This window comes from Trichosurus vulpecula, chromosome 1 (assembly GCF_011100635.1).
Source record: "Trichosurus vulpecula isolate mTriVul1 chromosome 1, mTriVul1.pri, whole genome shotgun sequence".
Classification (NCBI taxonomy): domain Eukaryota; kingdom Metazoa; phylum Chordata; class Mammalia; order Diprotodontia; family Phalangeridae; genus Trichosurus; species Trichosurus vulpecula.
The window spans coordinates 131,194,351-131,215,116 of record NC_050573.1 but is presented as its reverse complement, the minus strand read 5'-3'; positions in this window follow the sequence as shown (position 1 = coordinate 131,215,116).

The window sequence follows — 20,766 nt, the reverse complement described above, 5'->3', positions numbered from 1 at the left end:
TTTCTTGCCTCTACCTTTTTTTAGAGATCATCCCAACATAATTACTTCATAGACTCCTTCTAACTGTTCTGCTACTGATAAAGTTCTTAGGATTTCTTGGTGTCATTTTCCCTTGGAGGAATGTAAGCAGTTTAATTCCACTGAGCTCCTTATTACTCTTTCATGTTTCCTTTTTTATGCTTCTCTTGAGTCTTCTATTTGAAAATCAAGTTGTTCAGCTCTGGTCTTTTCATCATAAATGATTGAAAGTCCTCTCATTAAATATCAGTTTTCTCCCCTGAAGGATTATTAGTTTTGCTAGATATGCTATTCTTGGTGGTAACCTTACCTCCTTTGCTTTCCCCAGCATCATATTCCAGACCCTCTGTTCCTTTCCCATGGAAGGTGCTAAATCTTGCTCAATCCTGGCTGTGGCCTCATAATATTTAACTTGTTTCTTTCTGGCTGTTTGAAATATTTTCTCCTTGACCTGGGAGCTCTGGAATTGATATTCCTGGGAGTTCTCGTTTTTGGATCTCTTTCAGAAAGTGATCAGTGGATTCTTTCAATTTCTACTGAACCTTCTTAATCTAAGATGTTTGGGCAGTTTTCTTTCATAGTTTTTTTTTTAAATATGAAGTATAGGCTCCTTTATTACCGTAGTTTTCAAGCAAGTCAATAATTCTCAAATTATCTTTCCTGATCTGTTTTTCTGATCAATTATTTTTACAATATTTCACATGTTCTTCTATTTCTCATTTTTTTATTTGATTTGATTGTTTCTGATGCTTCATGGAGTCATTAGCTTCTATTTGTCCAATTTTAATTTTTAAGGAATTATTTTCTTCAGTGACCTTTGTTCCTCTTTTTCCCATTTGGTCAATTATGATTTTTCTCCTCTATTATTTTACATTTTCTTGCTTACATGTAAAAATTTAGATTTTTTTTTATCAATTTGAGTTACAAATTCTGAATCTCTAACCCCTCCCCCTTCTTTGAGAAGGCCAGTAATTTGATAGATTTCACATATGAAGTCATATAAAGCATGTTTCTTTATTAAGCATATTGCAAAAAAAGCCTACAGGTAATGATGAAAAGAAAGAAAAGAAAAGAAAGAAAGAAAGGCAGAAAGAAAGAAAGAAAGAACAGAAGGAAGGAAGGAAAGAAGAAAGTAAAAATGAAAGAATGAAGGGGGAAGGAAGGGGGAAAAGAAGGAAGAAAAGGATGCTTCAATCTGTATTCAGACTCACTCAGTTCTTTCTCTGTGGTTGGATAGAGTTTTGCATCATAACTGTGACCAAGTCCCTTACTCTCCTGCAGCTGGAAGTTTAACACTCTTCTTGGCCATTGAACTGAGACCTGGGGCCCTGCTCCCTTTAGACCAGTCACAATACCTCCTCTCTATCCTGGAACTGCAACCCAGATCTACTTTTGGGTAAATGAATTGTCAATCAATGCAAGTTGCATCCAGTTCCAGCAAAGAGTGCTTTGTAATCTCCTTCTGACCAGTTGTCCAACTCCTTTACCATCTCCAAGCTAAGAGCTCTTGAAGCTTCTGTTGCTGCTGCTTTCACTGCCACTTCCAAAGCCCAGCACTTCTGCTCCTGCCATGCTACAGGACTGTACCCTCCCTCTGTTACAGATATCTCCTTTGAACCTTCTAAGTTGTCTTCGGCTAGAAAAAAATGTCTCCCTCTAACCTTTGGCTGGATCTTCACTTCAAATTTTCATGTGAGAGATTATTTTATATTCTATCTTCTTTACTCCCCATCTCAACACCCACCTATCATTCTTAATAGCAGACAGAACACTGTACTTGGAGTCAAGAGAATCTAATTTAAACCCTGCCTCTGATTCATTTTACTTGTTTGACCTTGGAAAAAGGTAACAACCACTTGGAGCCTCATTTTCTTCATTTCTAAAATAAGAGAATTGGAAATATTGATTTTAAAGTCATTTAAAACTTAAGATACATGATCCTATGATCCTGAGACCTGGATTTCAGTCATATTCACCACTCAAATACCCATATGGCTTTGGGAAAATTAATTAAGACACACCAAATCTCATTTTTCCCCTTTGCAAATGGGAGTAAGACACATAAACTTTAGCAAAGTTGTTATAAAGATCAAAAGATATATTAATGAACATGTTTGGAAATTGCAACACAAATGTCAAATACAATTGTTTATTTAAAATCTCTTCATATAGGCAAAAATTCCCAAAAGAACACATGTACAGAGGCACATTGGAAGAAACCCCCAGGGTGCAAGATTTGGAACTACATTGCTACACTATGTCAGAGGTTTCATCTTTTGCTCTCCTAAATGCTTTTTGACTTACCTTATGCAAAATTACAACAGCTATTGTAGAGATGAACAAAAATGCCATTGACTGATTTCTCTTCAGTAAATTTTATTAATTTATTAACTGCATTGCAGTGGCAGGGATGGAAATCACACTGACCACCACCAATATAAGTACCATACTTGAAACCAAGGAGCTTCACTAAGGATCTTCCATTACCTACAAATTTTCATCCTGACATTGATCACTGTATAATATTGCACTATATGTACCAATACAAAAAGTAACATGATTGATCTGAATATATCTTAATGTCAGTTCTTACTGTAGAAATTTATTTTAGAACCATTAGGACTCATTGGGTATTAGTTAATATTGATATGTGGAAAAATGGAATCCACATATTGAAATTTTTTCCAATCACAAATAGACACATATGCATATGGCAGTTGAGTTCTACACAAGTTCAAACAACCATTTAGAGCTATTAAATGCCCAGGTGCCTCTGATTTGATTTCAAGAGAATGACTAAATTAATAAAAATGATAATGTGACAATTTATATATGAACTTCAAGATCTGGGCTATTCTGACTTAAGGAGATCACTTTAGACCAATCTCACAACAAGATACATGCTTTTATAAAGAAGGCATGTTCTATTTAGAAATTATATCTTTTATAAGCCTGTACTGAGCTTAGCAAATGATTATGGTTTTCAAACATAGACTGTGTTTGAATGGAAATGTTTAAACCCTGAAAGTTCATTTCACCCTTGGACTTCTCACACTACTAGTATTCTCTGTTTCTACTGCCTCTTCCTCTGATTGGCTGGTTCCTCCCAAAAATACCATTTTCAGGAATGTGCCCAGGCCAACCATGCCTTCATTCCTGAAGACTCCCCAGACTTTCTCTACCATGGTCCCACACTGGGTACTTTGATCCCTTCCTCTGTCATTCCCTCACATACCTTTCAATTTAATTTTGTGTGTTGTCTTCCTCTATTAGTATGTAAGCTCTATGGGGACAGGGATTTTCTTTCTTTCTGCTTGTATTTTTTTCCAGAACTTAGCACAGTGCCCAACACATATTTAGGGCTTAACTAATAAATGCTTATTAACTTGACTTAGTCAGAATCACTTGTGGGACAAAGGACAGGTGGAAGGGTACAAGTGACAGAGACTGAAAAAAAGTGAAAAATGGGAAAGTGAAGGAAAAAAATGTGGACATGGAGTTCAGATAGAAACCATACTAAAAAATGTCACTATCTTGCTACTATTCTTCAATGGTTAATGAACCCTTACTTTTATTGGCAATAGCAAGACTCTTTTCCTCAATTATGAATTTTTACCATTTTGAAATATAGAAGTGACAGTCTTTAAGATTTTGAAACTTTGATACTTTTGTGCAAAGACTACAGAACCCATTAGCTTCATTGTATGCATTCCACAATCAGAACTTCACTATTCATTCATTGAGCAAATTATTAACACCTTTTCTGTCCCCATAGCTTGTAGTCTTCTGCTAATGAGGCATCATGGGGAATAGAGATGAGTGGAATTGAATCTACACATTACTGGGGGAAAGGGAAGAGGTAGACTTGGGAAATAGATTGTTAAAATTTTGCTGCTTCATTCTAACTCCTTTGTTTTCACTCCTTCCCTTCTTTAAGAGTTCTTTTGCATTATTACACTGTCATATATTTGGTTCAATGGAGGGGAAGGTTGGAGCAAAATGTGACCTTATGTGTACTGATTATGCATAGATGGTAGAAGAAAAGAGGTTACAAGAAATTCAATGTGGTAATGGAGTTGTGAAATTTTATCAATAGGTGAAAATAACTGCCTCAATCACAATAAAATATTATAACATCTACAGAGTTTTCTTTTTCAATTTAAAAACCTGATGAGAAAAAAATCATTATTATAGCCTCAAAGTCTGGTCAAGAGATGGAGATGCATTCTAACTAATGCATTCTTATTTATGTGCTCTTTAAAACATGTTTTCTTCCCATATGTATGTATATATGTGTGTGCATATATATGTATGTGTATACATATTTATCTAGGGAAGATAATCTACATATGTCAAAAGCATCCTTGCTAAGGGTATTTTATAGTAAACATGGAGGCTTTATTATTATAATCTGCACTGAAGCATATCTTTCTTATCAAATAATTCACTGAAAGACATAATCTATAGCATCCTAGTGTGCTTATTGTTTATTAGCCATAAAAAAAGCATTTGTTTCTATAGAGCAAAACATTACTCTAAAGTCTTTCATCTAACACACATATCATATGTGTGCGTGTGCGTGTGTGTGGGGGGGTGAGAAATAGAGAGAGAGAGAGAGAGAGAGAGAGAGAGAGAGAGAGAGAGAGAGAGAGAGAAATTCCTTGAATGAAATAACAGAGAACTGTTTTAGGACAGTCCTATGGTCATCAATATCATTCAAGACATAAAATAAGGATATATCTGCTTACCAAAACCATCTCCTCCTTCATGAAATTGATACAATACAGCATCAAAATTTATAGGTGCTGTCTGTATCTAGGTCCTCCAGATGCTCCGGTTTGTATTTAACATTGTTCAGAATGCATCAAGCCTTAGAACACTAAAGTACCTCCTGGATGAGATACATAACCACTCAAAATAGTTTAAATTCTCCTTCCAAAGAGAACACAAACACACACATGTGTGCACACACACACACACCCACCCATACACACTGCATTGGTAATCAAGATGGGCTTTTAGCACTTATTCAACCAAGTGCCCTTGAAGAGTTTAGCCTTTGTTTCCTTGATTAAATAAGGAGTCCTTGATGACCTCCTTGCCCCAAGGGAAAGCCTAGTTTTCATGGGTTTCAGTGACATTTTTGTGACACTTTTAGGTTTGACCCTGAACAAGATATATAAACCAGAGGTTGGTGTTCTCCCTTGGAGCTCTGAGCCACAGGAGGAGTGGTGTGTGACTCTGGGCCAGTCGTTGTCAAGCTCACTGGCTCATGAACTCAGATGTTGATGCTTTTTGGTAACTATGAATTGTGATTTGATCTGTTTCTAACATATGTTTGTATTTGTATTTGCTCTGAAGTTCAGGTTGCTGGCTTTTCCTCCTGAACTAAGTGAGTTTATATGTACATGTTGGATTAAAATAAGATTATTAACTCCTTAACATTACTTTCCTTAGTAAAGCAGATCAAAAAACCTGTGCTGGCAGCATTCTTGTTGTTGGTCTTTCACCCCCACAACAGCTATTAGCTGAATTGTTGCAACACACACACATATGTGTGTGTGTGTGTGTGTATGGCAAAATGTCTATTTGGCAAATTATGATCTGTAATTATGAATATTCAAAATAATTTAAATCTATAAATCATTGTCAGACATATGAACTACAAGTTAAGCCAAAATTGAACAGTAAGAGGAGAGGGGCTTTGATAAAATCGCAAGATTATTTTAACAATTTCAAACTTCCAACTGAGATAAAGGCCCATCTTGTGTGTATACATCCATATATATATATATATATATATATATATATATATATATATATATATATATATAAATACACACACACATATACATATACATATACATATGTGTGTGTATTGTACTACTATTGTCATGTGACTTCAAATTAGGGTACAATACAATATCCAAAAAATGTATGACCAAACAAGAAAACAAAATGGAAGCACCTGTTTATTCTGGTAGACTTCACTGTTTAAATATAAGAAACTATAACAGATGATCACAGCTAAGGAGGTTAATATAAAGTATCAGAGCACAAAAAAGGATTCACATGGTGATAGTGAGGAATAACTGATGCAACATGTATGTGTCCCACTGGTATATTCTCAATATAAAAGGACAACCAGGAAGACTATATCCAATGAATTGGATGGACTGCCTGTAGCACATTTCTGAGAGAACATGGGTAAGAGTCAGTTAGGTTCAGCTGACCTGAATTACTAGATATATGTGTCATTGGATATAATTTCTACATTAATTATATCACAAATTCATTGCAGTATTTGAATATAGAAAATTAATTGCTGATGCCAATACACAGTCAGATTTAAGGTATGTTATATCTATGTCCCTTCTATATATCTGATATGATGAAAGGTTGCTGATGATTTCAGCATGGCACAGGTAATATCATTGGAAGTGATTGGTGATTATCTAAATATCTTAAGCTTAACATTGCCGCATATTTGATCTTATATTTTTTCAGCTGTCCTCCCTAGGCAGGTCTGTGTCAGAGGCAGAGAGTCCATGGTAGAATTAATCTCAGGATCCCTTGCTTACTAAGGCAAGAAAGCATGCACAGAAAATTTAGAATGATTTTCCATAAAAGGACTAAAATAAAAGTGATTTTTATTGCCTCTAAATAACTAGTACACAGTAAGGAATTGTTGAATATATTAAGGAATAATATAATACCACATTTAATCAATGTTTTTTTCTGTACAGTTGCATTATTTGGGATATTTCTTGTTTAGAGGTGACTATATATGTCTTGATGCCAGAAGATCAAAGGGATGAGTTGGGTAGACATATATAGGAAGAAAGAAGGAATGTAGACTGAAATCAAATCTAGGCATTTCTAATTAAACATAGATAAAAGTAAGCATTCAGTTTAGCTCTATAGCTGCTATTTCTAGAACTCTGCTCTATTTCTGACTTTGACTCTTAGTTTTTCAGTCTGCTCAGAGACTTTGATCTGAGTTGTATCTACTCAACCATACTGAACAATAGGCCAGACTGTCTGCTACTTTCGTTTCTCACATATTTATACCTCTAGCTCTTTCCCATATCAGTGTAGTCCCTAGTACATAGAAGGGCAAAACATTGAAGACTGATTGGTTAAAATGCATAAACCTGTGCATGTCACCCCACTGCTCAGCTATCATCAAAGGCTGTTTACTAGTTTCTGAATAAAGATAGTACTTTGTAGTACTTATAGTACTTTGACATTTAAGCACACCACCATCTAACTCTTATGCTTCCCACTGTACTTCATGTTAAATCCTTCCATGCATTTTCTCTTCTAGTTAAATTCAATATTTCCTGTCCTCTGTCCACACCTTGTACTTTACAGCTTTGGGTCTTAATTATGGAATTTACTATCCCAGAAATGCCTTTCTGTTTCCTCTTTATCATACTTCTCCATTAAAACACAACTCAAGTATCATCCCTTCCTTGAAGCTTTCTCTGATTCTGTCTGTTGATAAGAACTACCCTTCTCAGAACATACATAACAGTTGGAGTTGAAACTCCCCAAAACACTTATGTAATACTCTCCCAACTAGCACAATGTCTTGAATGTTATAATCAGTAAACATTTATTAATCACCTACTATTTACTGGGGTCTTGCTAAGGTAATGAATAAGTATTGACATCTGAAATATCATTTACTATGTTTGTGCTTTATCCTCCTATTACTAGACTATAAGCTCCACGAGGGCTAGAGATATGTTTTATCTAAACACTGAAGCTTTCATAAAACCTAGTATAGTGGTCTATACATAGATATTTTAAAGCATCTGAAGTAAAGTAATGGGGAAGATAAATTTAATTTTATCTGTTTCCTCTCTTTAGAGAGTAAATTTCAGAGGATTGGATAGAGAGGCAGATTTTGGCTTGATATGAGGAATAAACTTCCTATAGCCAAGTCATCAAAGTTTCATTACATGTGTACTAAGTTACAGATACTGTGATAAACAGAAAAAGAATGAAGGTCAAAAAGGAAAATAAGCATAAAAAGAAATAAGAAAAGAAGGGCAAAATAATCCTTGCTCTCAAAATTCAGATAGCCAAGTTGGGAGGAAGAGGGAGAGACAACATGCAAACCACCACGTACAAATGAGACAAATTGGGGAGAGTCACAGAGAGAAAGCTCAACTATTAAGTACTAAGAAAGATTTCTTGCAGATGTGTAAGAAGCCCTGTTGTAGAGTACTTCAGAAACTCTCTAATTGATAAAATTGAACTCATTCCATCTTGTTTTAATCAGCAAATCACCTAGCAGTTATAAGATTGGAATTTGCCAGCCAGGGATGGTGAGATGGTTTTACACTACTTACTGCTTTTCCATTCTAGCAAATTAGGATATACACACATATACATGTGTGTATGTATACGTATATATGCATGTATAAGTATACATATATATATATATGTGTGTGTGTGTGTGTGTGTGTGTGTGTGTGTATTCTAACTGGGATATACCACTTAGAAAATAAATATAGTTGAAATTTTTAGGAAAGATTTCATTCTTTTTGCTTGGAAATTCCACACTTAACAGAATACAGAAGACCAAAGACCATAAGTAATTTTAATTAATAGACTTTGCTTTCCATGACTTTTGACTTTCTAGAATGAATATAATTTTCCATCAAGATCATCAATTCTGCTTTTTTATAAACAAAGTTTTATTTTTTTCTTCAAAATATGTTCCAACACACATATGCATATATACGTATACACACACACATATACAAATTTGTATACGTGTGTGTGTATTTCTATTGATTCTTGTCCACAAAATATCAAAAAACAAACAAATCTATAAACTAAGTATCTTACAATGTGCCATTCATGGAATTATTTTAATAAAGAAATAATTGAATTGTTGACAAATTTACTAAAAGGACACTTTTTGTTCTATTTATTAGGTCTATTCATTATTCATTTGGTCTATTCATTGGTATTCTATGTAAATCATTGTTCATCTTAAGGTTTAGTCTGTACAGAAAGATCATTTACAGATTTTTTTCTTTTTTTCTGTTTTTTTTTTTAAATTTATTTAATGTATTTAGTTTTCAGCATTGATTTTCACCAAAGTTTGAATTACAAATTTTTCCCCATTTCTACCCTCCCCCCACTCCAAGATGGCATATATTCTGGTTGCCCCATTCCCCAGTCAGCCCTCCCATCTGTTGCCCCACTCCCCTCCCATCCCCCTTTCCCTTCTTCTCTTGTAGGGCAAGATAAATTTCAATACCCCATTGCCTGTGTATCTTATTTCCTAGTTGCATGCAAAGACTTTTTGTTGTTGTTGTTGTTTTTGAACGTCTGTTTTTAAAACTTTGAGTTCTAAATTCTCTCCCCTCTTCCCTCCCCACCCACCTTCCCTAAGAAGGCAAGCAATTCAACATAGGCCACATGTGTATCATTATGTAAAACCCTTCCACAATACTCATGTTGTGAAAGATTAACTATGTTTTGCTCCTTCCTAATCTATCCCCCTTTATTGAATTTTCTCCCTTGACCCTGTCCCTTTTCGAAAGTGTTCATGTTTGATTACTTCCACCCCTATCTGCCCCCTCTTCTATCATCCCCCCTTTTTTATCTTCTTCCTCCTTCTTTCCTGTGGGGTAAGATACCCAACTGAGTGTGTATGGTATTCCCTCCTCAGGTCAAAACCGTGAGAGCAAGATTCACTCATTCCTCCTCACCTGCCCCCCCTTCCGTTCCTACAGAACCACTTTTTCTTGCCACTTTTATTCAAGATAATTTACCCCATTCTATCTCTCCCTTTCTCCCTCTCTCAATATATTCCTCTCTTATCCCTTAAATTGATTTTATTTTTTTAGATATCATCCCTTCATATTCAACTCACCCTGTGCCCTTTGTGTGTGTGTGTGTGTGTGTGTGTGTGTGTGTGTACATATATATGTATATATACATATATATATACATATATATACACCTACATATATAGATACATAGACACACACATATGTATATATATGTATACACATACATATATATGTATATGCATATTCCTTTCAGCTACCATGATATTGAGGTCTCATGAATAATACACATCATCTTTCTATGTAGGAATGTAAACAAAACAGTTCAACTTTAGTAAGTCCCTTGTAATTTCTCTTTCTTGTTTACCTTTTCATGCTTCTCTTGATTGTTGTGTTTGAAAGTGAAATTTTCTATTCAGCTCTGGTCTTGTCACTGAGAAAGCTTGAAAGTCCTCTATTTTCTTTAAAATCCATATTTTGCCTTGGAGCATGATACTTAGTTTTGCTGGGTAGGTGATTCTTGGTTTTAATCCTAGCTTTATTGACCCCGGAATATCGTATTCCAAGCCCTTCGGTCCCTTAATGTGAAAGCTGCCAGATCCCATGTTATCCTGATTGTTTTTCCACAATATTCAAATTGTTTCTTTCTGGCTGCTTGCAGTATTTTCTCCTTGATATGGGAGCTCTGGAATTTGGCAACAATATTCCTAGGAGTTTTCTTTTTGGGATCTATTTGAGGAGATGATTGGTGGATTCTTTTAATTTCTATTTTACCCTCTGGCTCTAGAATATCAAGGCAATTCTCCTTGATAATTTCTTGAAAGATGATATGTAGGGTCTTTTTTTGACCATGGCTTTCAGGTAGTTCAATAATTTTTAAATTCTCTCTCCTGGATCTATTTTCTAGGTCAGTGGTTTTTCCAATGAGATATTTGACATTGTCTTCCATTTTTTCATTCCTTTGGTTCTGTTTATATCTTGATTTCTCATCAAATCATTAGCTTCCACTTGCTGAAATCTAATTTTTAAGGTAGTATTTTCTTCAGTGGTCTTTTGGACCTCCTTTTCCATTTTGCTAATTCTGCCTTTCAAGGCATTCTTCTCCTCATTGGCTTTTTGGAACTCTTTTGCCATTTGAGTTAGTCTATTTTTCAAAGTGTTTCCTTCAATATTTTTTTCAGTATTTTTTGGGTCTCCTTTAGCTAGTCATTGACTTGTTTTTCATAGTTTTCTAGCATCCTTCTCATTTCTCATCCCAATTTTTCCTCTACTTCTCTAACTTGCTTTTCCAACTCCTTTTTGAGCTCTTCCATGGCCTGAGAACAGTTCATGTTTTCCTTGGAGGCTTTTGGTGTAGGCTCTTGGACTTTGTTGACTTCTTCAGGCCATATGTTTTGGTCTTTTTTGTCGCCAAAGAAAGATTCCAAAGTCTGAGACTGAATCTGGGTGTGTTTTTGCTTCCTGGCCATGTTCCCAGCCAATGTACTTGACCCTTGAGTTTTTCATGGGGTATGACTGCTTGAAGAGCAAAGAGTATTTTGTTCCAAGCTTGAGAGGATGCGCCGTTGATTTCAGAGCTATTTCTATACAGCCAGCTCTGCCACACCAGCACTCCTCATTCCTCAAGAACCACCAACCCAGAGCTGATGAAAATCTTCAGCAGGCTCTGCACTCCTGCTCTGATCCACCACTTAATTCCTCCTACCACATGGGCCTGGGGCTGGAAGTAACTGCAGCTTTATTCTGTAACTGCACCTCCCCCACTGCCCCTGGGGCAGTGGCCAAACCGCAAACTCTGTCCCCCGCAGCTTTTCCCACTAACCTTCTCTGTTGTCTTTGGTGTTTGTGGGTTGAGAAGTCTGATAACTGCCACAGCTCACTGATTCAGGGTGCTAGGACCTGTTCTGCCCGGCTCCTGGTCTGGCTGGTCCTGCTGCCTCCCATGCTGAGTTCTGCTCCCCTCCACTCTGTGCATGATAGACCTCATCCAGTGACCATCCAGGCTGTCCTGGGCTGGATCCCTGTTTCCCTCTGCTATTTTGTGGGTTCTGCAGTTCTAGAATTTTTTCAGAGCCATTTTTTATAGGTTTTTGGAGGGACATGGTGGGGAGCTCACGCAAGTCCCTGCTTTCCAGCTGCCATCTTGGCTCCACCTCATTCACAGATTATTAGTGAAAAATCCTCCTTTGAGGGTTTTACTTTTCTTTTCCTTCTTTAAAAAGAAGCCTTTATATGTTTACAACACTTAATTTGTTTCAAATCACATACATTATCTAATGATACAACATTCATGAGAAGGCAGGGAATATTGTTCCCATTTTACAGAAAATAACAATAGGCTCATAAATAGGCTCACAAAAGCTCAGTAACTTATGCAAGTTCACAGAGCTGGGGAATGGAAGATAGGAGAATCACAAACCATGTCTCCTGATTCTCAGCTAAGTGCCTTTATTTACTACACTATGCTCTCAGTAGTGCAGTTAAACTTCGGCTGAGTTACTAACATTCTTTGTTTCATGTTTCTTCATATGTATTTATAATAACACAGGCTGTGTATTTACAATGGAACTGACTGAAGTTAGAAATGTTTTCTGAGTGTATAGCATATAGAAATATACCTGACCCCACAAAGAGATGATACCAGTGAATTTGTCTTATTGCAATAGTGCATTAAATAGGTTATGCAGATAGACAGACAGACAGATAGATACGAATGTAGATGGATGAATGAATGGATCTATAGGATATACACACAATAGAAAACTATCCATGGTCTTTGTATATACATATGTGTTCATATATGCATACACACATTTGTATGCATACATATATTATGCTATGTGTCATCTAAAATGTATCATTTCATTGCTACATGTTGAGTTTTCTTTAAAAATGGCTTTTAGTCTTTATGCAAAATACATAGCTATTCCATTCTGGTAGGCTGATATTTTATTTCCTTCTTACTAAATTATGCCGGGGAGACATTAGGGGCATAGGAGTCAAGAGATGTTGGCTCTAGTCTTAGTTCGTGTTTCATGATTCATCTTTTCTGAAGTTCATTTTCATCATCTACAAAATGCAAGAGTTGGATTAAATTATTTCTAAGGTCTTTTCCAGTTTTATGATTCTAACTGAACTTGTAATAATAATAATTGACATGTATAAGTGTGTATATATATGTGTGTGTATGTGTATATATATATGTGTGTGTGTGTGTGTTTGTGTTTGTGTGTGTGTGTGTGTGTGTAACTTCAATGTTTGCAAATCACTGTATTTTCTAATTCAATTCAGCAAGAATTTATTAAGGCAGTGTTTTCAGGGCTGGGGAAACCAAGATCAAGCCAAAATATTCCCTCAAGAAGCTTACATTTAAATTGGGGGGGAAGGCATTTACCAAGATAAGTAAGTGAAATATATGTGCAAAATAAATACATTATTGATGCTGGTGGGAGTGACTGGGGAGTGACAAAAGATTTCCTCTAGGATATAACATATTAACTGACTCTTACAGGAAGTGAGGTATACTAAGAGGCAAAAATGAGGAGGAAGGATATTTACATTATGGCAGATAGATGATGGAAAGGCAGAAAGGCAGGAGATAGAATGTCTTATGCAAGGAATCAGCAGGTAGACATGTTTGATTGGAAAATACAGCATCTAAGGTGGAATGACATGAAGTCCAGTCTAGAAATATAGACTGAAACCAGATTGTATAGCACTTTAAGCTGTAGGCAGAGAAATTGGTCTTTTATCTTAGATGTAGTAGAGAACCAATGGATATTTTTTCAATAATCAAGATATTCATACCTGGGGCTTAGGAAAAGTAAAATTTTGGTGGCTATGTGGATTGGAAAGGAGGGAGACTAGGAACAGTGAGATTATTTGGCTACTGTAACAGTTCAGTTAAAAGAGGATAGAGAAACAAGCCAGAGTCATACTTGGTTCAGTTGAGAGGAGACAAATGAAAAAGATATTATGGCTGTAGAATTAACAGACCCTGGGAACATTAAAGATATTGGGTTAGGGGAAAGAGGGAGTCATATACATTGTGTAGAAGCCATCTAATTCAAGCCTTTCATTATATGAATAAGGAAACTGAGCCCCACAAATATTAAGTGACTTGCTAACTGGCAGGCATCAGAGACAGGATTTAGTCATCTGACTGCAAAGCCAGTGCTGAAGTTGAAAATGACTCCTAGGTTTCTTGGTCTGTAATTGAATGGTAGGGGTATATTAGATGAATATAGATTTTAGAAAGAAGGGTATGCCTTGGGAGAAAGGGCAGATGAGTATTATTTTGCACATTATCAACTTAAGATACCTATAGAAAATCCAAGGAGATATATCTAGCAGGCAATTAATGATGTGAGGTTGGAGCTCCAGAGAAGGATGAAGTCCAGATATGGAAATTGAAGAGGTGCCTGCCTAAATATAACATAGTAATTAATAGCCATTAAAGTTGATATTCACAACTACCCTGTGAGGCAAATGCCACTGACATAATTATCTACTTTTTCCAGCTAGGGAAACTGACATTCAAAGACATTAAGTCATGTCCTTGGTAAATATCAGAAGTGTAGTTTAGACTCAGGTCTCCCTTAATGAACTCCGACTCCAGCCATCTATTCACTGAATAATACAATCCCTGGTGTATTTCTTATATATAATTTTTTTTCTATCCCAATGGCATTAGGAGGTTGATGCCAAGTCTTGTCCCTTTTCAAGATATTAAAATTAGCTTATTAGTTCCAATTCAAAGAAGTATAATAGTAAACTGTAGGCCAGAGATTTAAGGATATCTTAAAGCAATATCCATTTATTAGAGTTTATTTTTTATAGTTGACATGATCTATTTCTCTGATGACTTAACTTATTGGAGGTAAGTGACATAAACATCTTCCTCTGACATGAATATATTAACAGCTTTGAACTGTAGAGCATAAAGTTCTACAGAAGCAAGCTATCTCACCCTTTCTATGGAAATAGGCTTAAAAGGAAATTAGTGTTAGTTTAGTGAAAATATTGTTGGTTGGATGTCAAGAGGATTATTTTTTCCACACACATATATACATATAGAAAGATAGGTAGATATTTATTTCATTAAATGCAGTATTTTAAAAACTTCACTTACATTTGTTTGCAACCCAACTATTGTATTTATTGAAGAAAAGTGATTAGTGTGAAAATTGGCTCTCCACAGTTTTCTTCTCTCTGTCTACTTCAGAGAATGCTGGAAACACTTGTCAAAGGAACTCTATAGGGAATCAAACAGCCACAGCAGGACATCTCTCACATTAAAAACAATTGCTCCATTAGAAAAAAGAGTACAAACATCTGCTTCTTATTGCCAACTCCTTTCTTTTTTTCCTTCAATTACATTCATCAAAAGTTTCTTAAGCACCTACTATGTGTAAGGTATTGTGCTTAGTGCTGGAGGTAAAGAGACATAATTATAATAACAATGACAATCATAATAATAATCCCTGACATCAAGAGCCTACAATGTAGCAGACTAATAACTTGTCTTTGGTTGATGACTGCTATTTGTGCCTGGCATTTACTAAAAATGAATGTAATGCATCCTTTAGTGAATCTGTGGTCTCATTATTGCAATTATTACTCATTGGTACAGAGCCCAACCAATTCTGTGTCATTAATGTCCATATCTTCCTTATAGGTCCTCTATGGAATATTATTCAGCATGTCCAAGGCTTTCCTCTACATTTTTAACATTATTTTTATACTAGTATAACATATGAGATGCCCATCTGATCTGTAATCCTTTGTCTTTGCTACATGATGAAATTACTTTGTTTTGTGAACATACATCATGTATGCCTGTGCTTGAATACAAACATTATAAGAACTTTTGTCCTCTCAGTTTTGGTTACTTTTTCTGTTGTAGTCAATCTACATAGGCTCCAAAGATCATATATTATCTCTCTTATTAGACTCCATAAATGAATGAATTATAAAATAATGATTTATTATCCCAGATTCTTGAAAAGGGGACTTATACATTATAGACATTTCAAAAAATAGAATTTCTCACTCTTCCATTTGTCAAAGCCTTTCAGCTAGCTGATTGGTGATGTGACCTGCACCAGTTTCTTCACACTCCAATGAGAAAAAATGTCTACAGTTGGGTCACCCAGGTCAAAGTCATGGTGAGTGGTTTGCAAAAAGCTCAGACAAGTACCTGATCTTCAGCATTTGATGACAAGAATGAGATCTGAAGTTCCAAAGCAACAGAAGCAATGAAACTCATATAGATGTTAGAATAAGGCTTTTGGTTCTTTCTTAAAATGTATGCCTTTACTGTAGGTCATTACTACATCTGAACCCAAAGCTGGAGAAAATAGAGAGCAAAGTCTTGTATCAGCCATTGTTATACACCCCCCATAAAAACCCCAGAATAATCTCAGGTTATCCAGTGGAACAACTCACCCAGTAGAGATTTTTTGCCCCTTGAAGAAGGGGTAAGAATATCATGAGAAAACTCAGTGACATGTTTCTTTGGTCTCATGTGATCCCTGTGCGTGTTTCTCAGTTTGAGAATTCTAATTATATTCGCTCTTCTCACCAACTGCACATATTTATGTAAAAGTGCTTGCTCAATATATGGCATCTTTTGTTGCCACTCTTCTCCCTATGAAATGTTAGGAAATGCCTTTGCTTTGAACTTACTGTGTTCTCTAGCTGAATAGAAATAAGGTAACTATATCAATATTTGCCCATGACTTATAGTATTGGAAATGGAGATCCAAAGAGTATCTTGTACCTGGGATAATTATACCCTGGAGAATATGTTTTTTGTGTACAAATTGGAGAGAGAGAGTTGAGGAATGAGGAAGCATTACAAATTCAATCCTGAGATCATGTCCATAAACAATTACTGCTCAGATACACTTAAGGTTATACTCAAATGGCTGGTATATTTGTGTGTGTGAAATGCATAAATATTAAAGTGTCATATGTTATTTATTATTATTACCACTAATAATAATACATGTGGGGGAGTGGCAGAGACAAGATGGTGGCTAGAAAGCAGGGACTTGCGTGAGCTTCATGCCAGATCCCTCCAAAAACCTATAAAAATGTCTCTGAACAAATTCTAGAACTGCAGAACCCACAAAATAGCAGAGGGAAGCAGGGATCCAGCCCAGGACAGCCTAGATGGGAACTGGGAGAGGTCTATCGCACACAGAGACGGGAGCAGAGGGGAGCAGAGGGGAGCGGAGCACAGCGTGGGTGGCGGCAGGACCAACCAGAGCAGGAACTGGGTGGAACAGGCCCTAGCTCCCTGAATCAGTGAGCTGTGGCAGTTACCAGACTTCTGAACCCACAAACACCAAAGACAACAGAGGTTAGTGGGAAAAGTTGCAGGGACAGAGTGAAAGGAGTTCACAGTCCAGCCACCACCTGGGGCAGTGGAGGTGGTACAGCTACAGAACTACAGCTGCAGTTGCTTCTGGCCCTCCCACCAGGTGGGAGGAATTAAGTTGCAGATCAGAGTGGGAGTGTAGTACCTGCTGAAGATCTGAGTCAGGTCCAGCCTCGTGGTTCTTGGGTAAGGAGGAGTGCTGGTGTGGCAGAGCTGTCTGTATAGAAATAACTCTGAAATCAACGGTGCATCCCCTCAAGCTTGGAACAAAGTACTCTTTACTCTACAAGCAGTCATACCCTGACAAAAAAACTCAAGGGTTAAGTAAGTCAGCTGGGAACATGGCCAGGCAGCAAAAACACACCGAGATTCAGTCTCAGACTTTGGATTCTTTCTTTGGTGACAAAGAAGACCAAAACATATAGACAGAAGAAGTCAACAAAGTCAAAAAGCCTACACCAAAAGCCTCCAAGAAAAACATGAACTGGTCTCAGGCCATGAAAGAGCTCAAAAAGGATTTGGAAAAGCAAGTTAGAGAACTAGAGAAAAAATTTGGAAGGGAAATGAGAAGGATGCAAGGACACCATGAAAAACAAGTCAATGGCTTGCTAAAGGAGAATCAAAAAATACTGAAAAAGTACTGAAGAAAACAACACCCTAAAAAATAGACTAACTCAAATGGCAAAAGAGCTCCAAAAAGCCGATGAGGAGAAGAATGCTTTGAAAGGCAGAATTAGCAAAATGGAAAAGGAGGTCCAAAAGACCATTGAAGAAAATACTACCTTAAAATTAGATTGCAGCAAGTGGAAGCTAGTGACTTCACAAGAAATCAAGATATTATAAAACAGAACCAAAGGAATGAAAAAATGGAAGACAATGTGAAATATCTCATTGGAAAAAACCACTGACCTGGAAAATAGATCCAGGAGAGAGAATTTAAAAATTATTGGACTACCTGAAAGCCATGATCAAAAAAAGAGCCTAGATATCATCTTTCAAGAAATTATCAAGGAGAACTGCCCTGAGATTCTAGACCCAGAGGGTAAAATAGAAATTGAAAGAATCCACCAATCGCCTCCTCAAATAGATCCCAAAAAGAAAACTCCCAGGAATATTGTTGCCAAATTCCAGAGCTCCCATATCAAGGAGAAAATACTGCAAGCAGCCAGAAAGAAACAATTTGAGTATTGGGAAATACAATCACAATAATACAAGATCTAGCAGCTTCTACATTAAGGGATTGAAGGGCTTGGAATACAATATTCTGGAGGTCAATGGAGCTAGGATCAAAACCACGAATCACCTACCCAGCAAAAATGAGTATCATGCTCCAAGGCAAAATATGGATTTTCAATAAAATAGAGGACTTTCAAGCTTTCTCAGTGAAAAGACCAGAGCTAAATAGAAAATGTGACTTTCAAACATAAGCATCAAGACAAACATGAAAAGTTAAACAAGAAAGAGAAATCACAAGGGCAGCAGCTACTCCTAGGGCTATGGGCCCATAGACTGAATGTTTGAAAGTCTCCTATTTAAACTTCCAGGAGACAAGATGACAGAGTAAATAGTACCTCACTCTCACCCTCCCTTGTTGACCTTGAAAAACCCAGAAAATATTGCCCCAAGAAAAATCCTAGAATAATGGAGCCAGAAGAAAGACTGCAGTCTTTTAGCTCTAGCTCAGAAGCCTAGGGGATTAGTGGGAAAGCTCCCTCTTGCTGTGGCTGAAGGACAGTACAGGATGGGAGGCATCCCACTAAGCCCCACTTCAGAAGATCCTGAGCCCCAGGGTGGAGGAGCAGGCAAGTACATATACCAGGCACATACCACCTACAGCTCAGTGCCAGATAAAATACCAGACCATTACAATATCCAGCTGCAAGCACCTGAGGCCTCAGCATAGAAAACCAGTAACCAAGCCTCTAGACCCCAATGCAAGAAATTTAGGACAGTCACCCCTGGGCCCCAGAAGAAGAGATCTAATTTAAAAGCCAGTAAACAAAGCAAACAACATGAGAAAGAATAAAAAAAATCAGCGACCATATAGAAATATCTTGGTGACAGGGAAGATCAAAACACAAATTGAGGAGAGGACAATATGGTCAATACACCACCATCCAAAACCCCAAAGGGGAATATGAACTGGTCTCAAGGACAAAAAGCCTTCTTGGAAGAGCTCAAGAAGGATTTTAAAAGTCAAATAAGAGAGGTTGAAGAAAAATTTTAAAATACAATAGACAAAATGGAAAAAAGTACACTGAAGAAAATGACTCCTTAGAAAGTACACTTGGCCAAATAGAAAATGAAGTACAAAACCTAACTGAGGAAAACAATTTGATAAAAATTGGAATTGGGCACTTGGAAACTAGTGACTGTATGAGACATCAAGAATCAGCCAAACCAAATCAAAAGCATGAAAAAAATAGAAGAAAACATAAAATTCTTCTTTGGAAAAACAACTGACCTGGCAAATGGATCCATGAGAGACAATGTAAGAATGATTGGTTGTAACAACAATGCTACTTGTCACTACTGTGGTTATGTAAGATCAATAACCCCAGTTAACAGGAGGGCTGCTAGTACAGGTTCTTTGATCTGCTTTACTAAGTAAGGCAACTTTAAGAGGTTTGCAATCTCACTTTAATTAAACATACATATATCACTCACTTAGTTCAGGGGAAAAGGTCAGCACCCTGAACTTCAGAGAAAACACAAGCAGAAATTACAAGCAGAAATTATATAAACAGAGCAAAATAACACAAATCAGCAGACAGGCTTCTAGCGATCTGTCCAAGACATTACATACATAGTTACCAGGAGAGAAGCACCAACATCTGTTTTTTTCAAAGCTGGGGGGCTCCAATGCCTACCCAGAGTCTTGTCTGGTCAAATCACACCACACTTTTCCAGTTAATAAGCCTCCAAGCAAAATGTTCACCTCAGATTATATATACACTTATTCAGGGTCAGAGGGCATCTCAACCATGGGACTCAAACCCATGTGACCTAAGCCTTCCCCCATGACTTAAGCAGGCCATCAAAGACTCCAGATTCAATCAAAGACTCTTGATTGAAACAAAGGCAAGATTCAAAGGCACTTTATTGTCTTAGTGCTGAAAAGCACTAAAAAACAAAAGACAACAAAAAGTCCCAACCTGCTTGTCATTACATTGGTCTACTTCAGAACCAGGATGAGAAAAAGAAACTGGACAACATCTTTCAAGAAATCATCAAGGAAAACAGCCTGGAGGTATTAGAAGTGCAAAGTGAAATAGTCATTCAAAAGAATCCACTGATCATCCCCTGAAAAGTGGCACATTGAAAATGCCAAAGAATATTGTAGCCAAATTCCAGAATCATCAGATTAAAAATCAATAATCATCAAAACTACCTGGTACTGGCTAAGAAATAGAGTGGTAGATCAGTGGAATAGGTTAGGTACACAAGATATAGTACTCAGTGACTCTAGTAATCTACTGTTTGATGAATGCAAAGACTCCAGCTTCTTAGATAAAAACTCGTTATTTGACAAAAACTGCTGGGAAAACT